General features: G+C 33.9%; 1 protein-coding gene and 1 long non-coding RNA gene across 3 annotated transcripts in view; one reads left to right on the forward strand and one right to left on the reverse strand.

The window, feature by feature from the left end:
- Positions 1-13318, reverse strand: part of LOC139986812 (lachesin) — a 94163-nt gene that overhangs the window by 57562 nt on the left and 23283 nt on the right. The gene's annotated exons all lie outside the window — the stretch shown is intronic.
- On the forward strand, positions 1957-5937 carry LOC139986583 (uncharacterized). Its single transcript, XR_011799683.1, has 3 exons — positions 1957-2084; positions 3030-3244; positions 5432-5937. It is a non-coding gene; the product is annotated as an uncharacterized lncRNA (long non-coding RNA).

A 13318-nucleotide genomic window follows, 5' to 3' on the forward strand; every position in this document is an offset into this window, starting at 1 on the left:
ATTACAAAATTATACAGCATAAACTATAACGATATGCGTGTAAACTGCTTACAAATCAATGCAACTTGTTTCTGTAATCTTCTACAATTTTGTGTAAGAAGTATCAATGTCAGTATTTACAAGGTCGAGATATTAGCGTTTAAAGATATGTTAAAAAATTCACCGTCAAATAATTTTTGACACGGAAGTTTCTGCCGTTTCGAAAACGTGAGAATAAAAGCTTGTGCCATTTGTGTTCCTTTTTTTTTTTTTATATCGACCAACATTTTTCGTAGGAAATTTATTTTATAAAAAGTTTCGACATTTGCATATACAAATGACATTACAGTCGTTTCTATAGAGAATTTGAAATTGTCGTTCTTTATATACCATATACAATTGTTTACAATACCGGGTTTAAATCAGTTTTGCAAAAAATATGACATCTTTTACACCAAGCCATAGGATTAATTGTGTTATCAACACACTTTCGTAATTCAAACACGTATGTATAATTTAGTAAATATAATTAAATAATTCTACTAATCGCAAGGCTATGATTATGAAATAATTAACGAAATAATACACTCAACTGTGCACTTTGGTGTGCGATAATATTCGAACGATATAATTTCACTTATTTTTTTAAAGGTGATTGTAAAAGCCTTCAGGTCAATAGTGACGAACCTATTTAATTTGTATCGTGGTAACAATCAGAAACAAATTGGTTCAAAAATTTCGTTTCTTCAAACAGCAAATAGAACGAAAGGAGCAAATTTGGATACGTTTATTTATTACCCATTTTCGCATTTCGTGTGTGTAAATGGCAGAGTGTAACGAAAAATACGGATAAAAATCGCAATTTTATACATATGTGTACGAGGAAGAGTTATAACATTCAAAGTTTGCTTACACACAAAAAAAAAAAAAAAAAAAAAAAAAAGAAAAATTGTGTGAACAAAAATTTATCAACAATTGATCTTAAAATAAAATATCGTTCCTGTAACAAGAGAAAATATCAAAGTCATACACGTCTATTTTGATAACGTTTATATGGAAAGTAGTTCATGAAAAAATATTTGACACGTATTTTTTTATCGACTATCGTTCATATTGAAGAGATAAAAACAGCCCTCGAACCTATGGATTGGAAATATATGTTTTAGAATATTTCGTGAAGTAGGGAAAATAGAAAAAACACTTCTGCTTTTAATTGATATTTCTAAACAAAGAACTCAATTACATACGTTTTTATTGTTAAAGCTAATTTCTTTCGATATACGATATGTTAAAAACCTTAATATCTCGGAGTAACTTTTCTTGTCAAATAATCACAATTGTATGCAGGTTTTTTAATCTGTTATTTTTCTGCAAAATTCTGCAAATTTTGAAATTCTTGCGATGTTTTCGATAAAGATGTTACATATACGTTTTAATTATTTCGCAAGACCATTAATGAGCAGTATCTTTCAATATTTAGCGAACGTAGATATCGTCGAAATCGCTTTAACACAAAACCTAAATTTCGTCATTGGTGTGTCATTATACATCATTCAATTTATTATTCAAGTTCTGGTACAATATGGTTTAATAAAAAATATAATTCGTATAGCATCGTACGCTTAAAAAGGAATAATTAATTATTCCGTGCACTGTATTAACTTTTCCTGTCTCACTTTCCTCAAATTCCAGTTACTTTTCAAGCTGTCATTGAAGTAGCGGAAATATTTTAGGTAATTTCGTTAGAGGTAGAAAAAAAGGATCATACGCTTAAATATGCACATAATTATTAGACATACGATAAATCTTCAAAAATAATTTTCTTAATTTTACAAGAAATCGGTTAACATGGCTTTACTAATCTCAGGTGGGGAAACTCAAATAGGTACATAACATCGTGATAAGGTCATGATAAGAGGAGTATGATTTTGGAATATTTTAGAATCAGTGGAGCGTTATAGCATGGTCGGCTATGGTATTCGTGCAACATATATACGCGTCTCACCAACTAGCCGTCTCTAGTTTGCAACAGGTCCCCGTCAAAGCTCGAAGTTTCTCTTGGTTTTCGTGGAACACAACGAAAGTAAAGCCAGCACCGAGCTACCGTAAGGAGCTCATCCTATTCGGCCAATCGGGTAATTAAATCCGATCGATAAACCTCTTATGATAATTCCGTTTGTTGATACTTCGATGTGCTATAGGATCAAATGTTTGTTTATCTATGTTTGTTCAGTGCTGATTACAAATCGGATATAAGGCGGATTAATTAGACTTGCATCAATTAGTGTATCCACTCGCGAGACGAAAAATCTCTCGATTTTGCTAATGCACTAAAAATTGTCAACAAAATATCGTATTTATTAGAGATCTCTCGGTAAAAATTCATTTTCAGGGTAGATATACAATAAGATTGTTTAATAAAAATATTTATTTACTACGGCAGTATAGTAACGCACTTTACTGCACTAATCCTTTGCTAATGTAAGCAATGACATATACTTAACGATAAAATAGCAATCCTTGCAACGAAAGGATGTATTCGTATCCTTTTAAAGTTTGCGAAAATTACAAGGCATCCTGAAAGTTATACTAATTCGTTAAACACATGTCCCTTTCTTTTTATCGTGGTAATTTGTAATTTTCAGAATGGAAGCGGATTATTGGAATTAATATCGAATTAAAATACAACTTCGACTCGTACGCGGGTAAATTCACTTCTACGCATTCTTACTGAGTTCGATAAGTACGTCGATTTATGTTCAAGTATTTAACTGCATATTTTTGATTTAAATGTAATTAAAACAATGGAATCTCGGTAGAGAATTGTTTTACCAAGCAAGATATTATAAAAGGCATTACGCTTCGAATATTTTATTTATTCTTTCGTATTGTATGAATACTGTGTAATTTTCCACTTTCAAGTCTCGCATGAACACGTAAAAATCCGCGATCTAACAATAAGTAGCGCAACGAATTTAGTTGTGTGCGTCAGTAGGTCAGCAGTATGTATGTACGTATTAAGATATAATATGCTTAATGGATTTTAACAGTCGAGGTATTAGCTTCATAAGAAGAGAACGATTTGGTAGAAGGTGCAGGCAGACGATGAAAAGTAGGAAGAAAAAGGAAAAAAGCAAGATGGAACGAGTAAGAAGAAGCAAGACTGACCAGATGAGAAATGGAACTGGGAATGAAAGAGTTAAAAGAAAAGAACAATCGACGGAAGAAAGTAATCGCTCGTTCAAGCTTTCTCTCTTTAGCGCCTGTGAGTAGTCTGTCTTAGAATGCTTAAATGGAAAAGAAGTGCACAGTGAGGATGCGTTGAACGGTTGTACGCGCAACGACAGAAATTCTTTCACGTTTTCCAATCGGAAAATCGGGCGATCGAACAAATGGAAAAGTCCGATGGTGCGCGAATTGAGAATAACTGTGAAGACCATAAATCAAATGCGTTTCATACGACTCGATACGAATTGACACGTACGGGCTTCAAAAGTTTTTACTTTTGAAGCATACTATATATTGGATTGGTAACTAAGTGATTTTGTCAATACCATCTAACGACAAAATCCGCCGTTACTTAGTTGCCAACCCAATAGCTTATTCTGCATTCAGAATGTTTTCCGTGTATTTGCGAATGTTTTTCATACTGCTGCAGACAGGAAGATTGAATGAACGAGGAAAGGTGGTTAATAATTCCAGAAAGTAATGCTATTATCGATAACTGAACGACAAAAATCTTTGAAGTTAAATTTTTTTAATATTCCAAAGAATTGGCATTGTGTTAAAAACAATTTCGCAGAATTCACGGTACTGTTGCTTCGTTTCTATTAAGTTTGTTTGAATGATTTCAGACGACGTTGTATAGAAAAATATCTCACGGAATTATTGATAATTAATCGATTGATACAAGTAAAGTAATTACCAAGTAAAGATTTAAAAACTTTATTTGAACGTCGCGTGATAACACACGTGCATTTCGATATTGCCTGTAGTTAAGTATCTCGAAAAGACTTTGCAAACAGATCATTGCACGATTTTCTGAAAAAACGGTCGGGCTACGGTTAAACAAAAGCTTGGCTGTAGTTGAGTGGACGGTTGGTAGATACGCGGAAAATAAGAGTTTCTGCAATTGCTGGCCGGTTGGTAAATACAAGGTTAACTCGTAAATAACTCCAACTGTACTAAATGGTATGTTGGGCAAAAGCCTCGCCCTAACTTTTCCCACACAACCAAGTTGTCAAAAATAATTCCCGTTTCATGGCCGAGTTACGCCAGGTAACATATTTTCCTTAATACGCTATCAACGACAAATATTTATTTCTTGAAAAGATATTAATATATCACGCGATACGATATTGCAATTCCACGTGAAAGTCTCGTTAGGGATTAAGAAGTTTGACGAGATAAAACCCTCGGCGAGTAATAGGTTTACCATTTCTTTTCAGCAAGAGAATGGAATTTATTCATGCTTCTTTTTACGTTTAATCTGTATTGCTAGTTATACCAGTAGAAATTAAGTTTCGTATCTTTATTAGATCTGAACTTGATTCGAGCCAATTAATCGGTAAGAAACGTAGAAATCGGGCCTGCTCGAACAGACTTTCGAGATTGCTCGGTTAAGAGCGGAACCTCTTGAATCTATCAACTACGTAATTAGAGATGGTCGATCGATAAAATTAAAAAAATAAAACGCGTGGCAGACTCTTGAAAATAGACGCCTCGCATCTCGCCTTTGATCATTTGATGTACGATATTACGTAGGCGGTATGTACTGTATGTACAGTGCAATTTAACTATGATTTTAACAATTTCCTTATTGGATATCCCATTGGATCCTTCAAATAATCCGCCTTTCTAACCTTTGAAATATTCTTAATATTTATCTGTTGTTTGCTCCGGTTATAAACAATTGTCATTTCAATAATGAGCAAAGAAAAATTCGCTATAAAAATTGTGGAAACGTTGGCTCGTTGTACGTATAGTACAGCGCAGTACAAGCGATTGCGATGCCGTGAACTTCGAACGCGGCAATGAAACATTTATAAAATGCATAGGAAGAAACTTTTTGGTTTAAAATAGTATGCACGTCTGATAGACCGTCCGAATGTCAGTCCTTAATTAATTTCCTGTGCACGGCCTTAATTAATCCACGCGATTGAAAGGAAATTCGAAATCAAAGGAGAAAGCAGCGTGTAACTTGTTTATTGAATTCCTACGTCGTACTGCGGCTAAATGCGAGAGAATGTTTAAACTCGCAGAAGTGAATTAAGAGTATCGTGTAACCAAAGGAAGTTTCAGAGTTTCAAGAAATTAGCAAAGTTTGCACCGCGCAATACCTTCCGCTTTCCCTTCAACCCTTCTTCACTTTGTCGAACACGAAAGATATCGCGGTTCAATGCTTCCAAATAAGGCCGAGTCAAGGCAAATAAAATTTCCTTGTTATTTCTAGCTGGCGGAGAACTTGGACAGACGTAATATTTTCTCAATGATAGCTCATGAGATACTTCTTCCCTATGGTTATTACACGTAATAGCTCTGAGCATTGAGTACGATTTATCTACTCGTGTCAATGTTTATTCCTACGAAATTTTACGTCTCTTTGTACGACTAACGAAGGAAAAATAAAAGAAAAATACGTGAAAATGTTATTCATCCTACTGTATTATTTGTGGTGATATTTATAATTTGTGAACACGCCGGTATGTATAACGTGCAATTCACAATTACATGAACTTAATGTACATGCGTTTGTTCGCTATTAAATCATGCATAAATTTCGGCTTTATGACAGTAGATATATACGGTATATAAACAGTATATATTTTAATGACACAAAGAGTTCAAACATTCGACCAAGCAACTATGTACTCGCCATGTGTTCAGAACTCCCGTTTGGCAGTATAAACTCGGGAATTGTTGTATCCCATCGTACACCGGGGGCCTAAGTTACTTCAACTTTATATTCATCGAATACCTTAAACCTAGTCGAACTTCTGTACGATTTTCCCTTCCTCAGACTGATTTTTCGTTAACGCCAGCATACCAATTAGCAACTTATCTATCTTTTTCTATAAACAACATTTGTACGGGTACTGAAAATCTTGAAACAATTTTGTATCGAAACGTATTTGGCAAATAGCTAATCAGAATCCAGTTTCTTATGTTTTTTAAGAACATCATCTTGCATTCTAAGACTTATTTCGATTTTTGTATCCTAAATCACACGAGACATCGTGCCGTAACCAAACAACCAACCGTGGCAACGCGAGAGACGCAATAATACGACTCCTTGTAATTTTCTGTTATAAATAACTCACTTAGCGAATTGGCTTATAAAGTACAGACTCGAAATAAATAAATTTTCTAATATCTTTTAAATTAAACAAAGAAGTTCCGATCAACTTGTACGGTACATTTTAGCCTTATAAATCGTGCGTTTCCATTTGTCAAATATGACAATATATTGTAACTATAACATTTGATATTGATTTATAAATTCATAATAATTCACGTTCCTTTGATACTTCAATGATTTACGTGACATTAACAAATCTTTGTCCGATCACGAACATGTTGTTACATATTCCTATTACTCTTGTAATTGTTTTACCAACCCATATTATGCGACAGGCTATTGTTCTTCACTATGTCGCGTCGGAATAAAGGAACAATAATACATGATTTTTTTATTATGAATAACAGCACTGGCGCGGCATTTAATTCTCTTTCGTATTTTCGTTATTCATTGTATAATATATAGTACAATATATATATTTCTTTTTTACAATTCATATAAAATTATAAGTAAGTAAGGTTTCGAAAATGTTTTGATATCGGTCACAAAAATATGAAATGAAAAAGATATAGCTCCCATTTAAAAATATAACCACAACCATCGCAGCTTTTCAAGACCATTGCAAGGTAAAATAATGTTGTATCATACATAACTTACTAGATATTTGCGTGTTTCCAGATAAAACTCACACGCTGTATATTTCTCGTAGAAAGAAGACTAAAAAGAAGACACTCCATTGACCTCACTAAAGAAATAAAATAGTCAAACTCGAAGATGGTATCCTGCTGGAGGTAGCCATCCACATGTTATTTAGCAATTAAGCTAGAAAAATTTATAAAATGCTCAGCTGGACAAATTGTAAAGTACAAATTAAATAATAATAAAAAAAAAAAACGTTATATATACATATGATACAGATAGAAAGGTCGATTGGAACCTTTCCTGCAAGATTTTATTTTAATGATTTGTCTATAGGATGGCACATATAATTGCAATTATTATTCGGCGAATATTTAACGGCAACTGTTGTATTTATCTTGGTTCGTTTCAGTCCTAATTTATAAATCTAAGAATCTTCAAAATATGTATTTTAAAAGAGTAACCTCCATTCATCCTGGAGAAAAGAAGCATGGAATTAATAATTTGCAACAGAAAAGTAACCCTTGCCTAAAATATCTTTTTACGAGTGTCGCAAATTGTAATCGTTATAAATTCGTCGAACTGCAACGTATTTTTCAGTTTCAATTTGAGTTTCAAATAATAGTAATTAAAGCCGTATTATAGTATTAAACATTATGATCGTAGTATTTTAATAAAAGTTATGAACAGAAGTCAATAATAATAATAGTTAACGCACTAAGTTTTAAGCTTGATAATTACTGAACAGCAATAACACGACACTCTGTTATACATACACGTGTGTCTAAGTACGCACTTACTACTGAAAAGTTAATAAACGCATATATAATATTCTACTATAGTACTACCGTCAATTCAAATTTTCACAACAACTTGGAAATCTTTCGTTCTGATTCCATGAAAGTTTCCATTTCAGCTTGAAATACGATGTGATTTCGAAATAAGTACTATAAGATAAGTAGCAAATAAACTATAACAAGTAGTATAAAGCACTCACTGCAGACATACGCGCACACACATACACACACACACACCCATAAACATCCCTTTTGGCCTAAGCCTACATGCCTCACAAGGACTGCACGTGGCTACCAGCTCATCATCGCCTGCTGAGCTTAATACTAAACAGAAAACTATCGGTGGTCGGTTCTCATCACCGATAGTTCTGTTCCCTTAAACTACATACCTACAATGTAACGCTTATCCTAACTTATACAACAACACTGTAATATCGTTATTTTAATTAGCGCATACGAGGTTACAATTAATATCGTCCAAGTATCTTTCCGAAAGATTAGTATAGGTACGCAAACATTCTGTATTACTGTGAAATAATACAGAAAGAGAATTGAACTTGTTATTGAAATACTATAATATATAACAATATAATATATAATAAAATAAAGGTTATTGAAACATTAATGAACTGGGAATGTCACTTTAATTCTCGATGTTCTTATTGAATTATATTATTCAAATATTATAATATATAATAAAATAAATGTTATTGAAATATTATTGAACTGGGAATGTCACTTTAGTTCTCGATGTAAGGATATCAAGTAAACTGTTGCATTGGAAAAAAGAGAAGGCGAAGCGGAAGCAATAGTTGTGCCCGTAAATATCTCTATAATAACGGTATAATGTAATAGATGCTGAAGCATAAGCTAAACGTAACAGAGAACGGAATAAAAGATCAGGCTGAGTACTAACGTTATTGGTCACAGGAAGTGAACAAATGTTACGCGTCCATGGTGATATCGCGCGTATTGGCGACAGTAACATCTTTTAATACTTGCAATGAACGAGTGTTTTTATATTCCGCTAGAGTTTAATATCTACGAATTTACTTGCGTCGTAGTTTCTCTTTTCTCTTCCTTCTTTTCCTTTTTTTTTTTTTTTCTTCTCTTGTTTCTCCTGCTCGTCACCGAACGGCCACTCGAGGTACTCGTAAAACGGATAAAAATCGTGGCGCGATGCAACACCGGTGAAGCATTTCCTTTTTTTTCTGCTTCCCTTCCGATCACGAGAGCCATTAAGCTTTTCCACTAGACTCTGTCAAGTGTCTACTAATATAGGTTCCACTAAATCATTCACGCTTCCTGCGTTAGTAAAAAAAATGTACCAATCCACGCACCTCGCGCTGTTTACAGCGCCTTAAAAGAGAAAGACAAAAATACGTGTCGTACGCGTTGTATTAGCGAGCGTGCGACATTTGTTTCGCGTTACTAATTTACTTGAACAAAAATACGAGGAAATTATGTATACCCATATGGAAATATACGCGAGCCATTAAGCTACAACGAATAAACGTGACAGGAAATTTTTGATTCACGAAGGAAGACAAACGATAGCGAGAGAACCAGGAGCGCTTCGAACGAGCGATATTACAAATTAAACAATACTATATACGAAAGAGAACTATGATCTCACAAGTCGTATTTGTTATAAATATATAAAAAAGAAGACTATGACTTTTTTCCAACGTTGTCAAAATTCATTTATTTCCTTTTCTACAACTAGCATCAGCTTCATATCGGTTAAGTTTCGCTAATTTTACATTTACGTCTCCTAATGTCTCTCTCTATAATCCGTTTTGTTATTCCGGATTTTTAAAAATCGATATTTTAGAATGGAAAAATTCTTCATAAGTTCAAAGTGATTTGTTCATTAAGAAATTATCTGCGCACTTGAAAAGATTGTACTATATTTAAAACTTCAAAAGTTGTTTCAAATAAAACGTATCTTCCATCGAACGGGGTAAAATGCGATGGATACAATCTTTCGTAAATTGCTATATCGTTCTTGCAGTTTTCACCTTTTCCAAGCATTTCTCAGACATTTTTACTCACCTACGATACGCATCTTTGAATACCATTCGTGACTATTAAAAGCCTGCGTTTGCCAGCCGATTGCAAGCTATTACCAGACACTTTCAATAGATCATGTTATCATGGCGTATAATCTAACGAATTGTGGGCTCGCCAAAACTATTAAACGTGTGCAGATCAGCGAGCCATGGCGTCGTTACGCTCGGCGTTTCCTAGTGTGTATAGACTTGTTCAACTGCAATATACATGCACGAGTCAGTAGCATAAGTAGTTACTGACGAATGTATTCGACGTTTGGAGATGATTCTCAAATATACCGAAGCCGAGCCGAGTCAGATTTTCTTATCGATGTTAAATTCATCATCAACGAATCAGAAGTCTAAGTTGAACCGAATCGTACTGGGTTGGCCAACATGTGATGTAGGATTTTCCCATGAGAGATCGTTTTTGCTGTTTTTAAACCGAAAAACTTCGTAACCTTTAAAAAATACACGCGTGGCCTAAAAGTTGAGATTTTAACTTCATTTCATTTGTTTAAATATTTTTACTCTTAACTTCGATTCGGAGATGAACAACGGGAAGGCGTATTTTCGTGCAATTGTGATTTATTATTTCATTTGATTATTTTCATTATTCTCATTTTTATTGTTTATTATTTTATTAAAAATAAAAATATGAAACAGCGCGAAAGATTGCCCATGTGTATGGTGACAATGATGTGAACAAAAGAATGGCGCGAAGACGATTCGAAAAGTTTCGCGATGGATATTTCGGTGCTACCGGTCATAAACGTTCCGGCTGACCTATCGAAACTGGCAACGATCAGATCTATAGACCAATTGAAAATAATCCACGTTATATCGTGCGTGAGTGAAATGTTAGGAACATTGAATAAGGAATATTGAGAACAATTTGTATCAACTTGATATAGTCTCGTATCGAAAATTCTCACATTACTTTTCGACTAACCCGATATAAAACTTCGGTTGAACTGACCAGTTCCATAGCATGCGGATGAGGCTAGCCTTGGCGTATCACGCGCGAGGTATAAAAAGAATTAACACGTTCCTTTCTTTCTGATTACATTTTCATTACTCTGTTCAATGGCCGGTGTATGCTGACAAAGAATTTTCCTTTAAATTTATTTCTATATCGTAAAACTTTTTATAGAAGTATATATCTACAATCGCTATAAAATTTTTAATACATTTTTCTCAACCAAGTCAGTCAGTATGATATACAATATGATCATACATTGGAGACTGCCATTTAAAACATTGTCCAATTTCTAACGTATCTTCATTTTTAGATTATTCGTTATAAATCGCTGATTTCGAATAAATCCGTAGCTACAGTTTCGTGATTTAATCACGTTTTTAACGTAGTTCTTTTAACGAATCGCATGTATGATCCTATAGAGCTATTTTCTCAGCTGTGATGAAACTAGTCGTGATAAGACAAAGTAAATAAATTCATCCTTTTTGTATGTGCAGGTTATTTGTTTAAGTAGTAAATAATAAGCAATTATAAGAGTATTATAATAAATAATACGAAATTTTATAATTTTGTCGGTCATCGTTGAAGGAAAATCTAAGAAAAAGAATAAGTTAACACTAATTATATGCACATCTTACTTTGTGCTTACCTACTTACTTAGCTTCTCCTTTGGCTCTACGTAGAAATAATTGGAAGGTAAAGCTCCATTCGTGACATGTTATTCTGACAACTATGCAAGTACTCGAGCACGCTACTCTGTGAGCTCTTCTCCGGTGCTTCACATTGATTAACACTGGTAAAAGAGTAAAACAAGCGGAAAAATTCTAAAAAGCTTTGCATGAACAAACACAGGCAAGAGTCATTGATTGATCCGAGAGCTTCGAAGAGATTAATGATTCAACGAGAAAAGTATGCATTTCGCTTAGAAGAACGAAAATTAATCCTCTTTTACGCGTACAACATACGCATATTTATTATGTTATTAAAATCCGCGCTATTTAATTATCTGAAATATCTATTACCTAAAATAGCTGTTTTACCTCTTTTGTGGGATTTAATTCTGTCGTGGGATTTGTGATGTATATAAACCTGTTGTTTCATTTAAATATACATGTATTTGATTAGATTTTCCGAAATCGTATACAGTCAACCCTTTTCTATTCATTCGTATATAATAATCATAATCTTCTAAATAGACTAATAAAGACTAAATAGACTAAGAAAATAGACTAATTAAATAATAAGAAAAAGTATGTTCCCTCTCTTGTATTACTTATAGCAAGATTATACGTACTTATTATATGTTTAATTATCATGTTCGCTTAATCTGCTATCGATATATCTCTGATTTAGAAAAATGCAGGTATTTTTTTTTTTTTATAAAGACACTCTGACGGTTGTTAATTGAGCATGGGAAAAAGTTAGAGAGAAAAAAAGAAAGGCAAAACAAGTGTGAGGAAACAGATTGGTACGAGTGTATATTAAACATATATGCAAAAACGAACATATATGCATGCAACCAATCTACGTGGCATGCCACAGAGGTTTGTACAGGTATATATAAAATGCTTCACGATCGTCAAATAAAAAGCAAAAGCATGTAGCACGAAAACATGCGCCATAAAATTCACATTAAAAAAAGACAAGAAGAATATGCACGCACAGTAAAGAACGCAACGTCCTGTGACGCATTTCACGAGGGGAAAAAACGATACACGGAGAAGATCGGCGAACAATGAGACTTTAGAATAAGAACCGAGCCGTACGTAGCATGTATAGATTGGCAACGTTCAATCATTTCTATCATTTCGAGTAATCGTACTTTATTGTGCAATTTCTTTTTCACATTCCTAAAATGTGTTTCTAACATCGCATGAAACTTGAAATTTGTGATTTAAATTTAAATATGTAAATTAGCGAAAAATGTACTATACTGATAAAATTAGAATTTTGCAGCTATACAAAAACAGCTTCTATCAATCTCATGCTACACTTTAGATGTCTCCGCATCCTTTTTTTTTTTATTTTTTCCAGATTCGTTGCACTTAATTAACATTGAAAATAAGTTTGCGCCACAGTAATTAATTTCGAATTCCCGTAAAAGTTTAATCAGAAAGTTTTACCGGTTGCACGAACGAGTATCATGAAAGTGTCTTTTTAAGACGCCGTAAAGGCCGAAGCGACGAGTGAACTTAAAGATATGGAGGAGTAGATGCCAGCACCTTAATCTTTCCTACGGAAAAGTTTCTCTCGTCGCAAATCTTTCCTCGCACTTCGTCTTCTATTCCCCACCTTCTCCGCAGGGAATACGGCAACGAGCGTGTAAATCAGGGGACATTCGACTTTTTAAACAGATTACGCTATTTTCCGGGAATGCGATGAATGTTATACCATACGTTTGCTACAGCGTTCGAGAAATTGAAAAATTTCACGAAAGCGGTCGCTGTTTCTTCGTTATTGTATCAATTTCGCACAGCGAGAAGCCAACCGAGACACAGATACTATTTTGCAGATACATGTTTTTGAGCCATTGCTCGAAATCAAGTCTTGTACGGATGGAGTCATGGTATTACCT

The sequence above is a fragment of the Bombus fervidus genome, chromosome 4 (assembly GCF_041682495.2).
Source record: "Bombus fervidus isolate BK054 chromosome 4, iyBomFerv1, whole genome shotgun sequence".
NCBI lineage: Eukaryota > Metazoa > Arthropoda > Insecta > Hymenoptera > Apidae > Bombus > Bombus fervidus.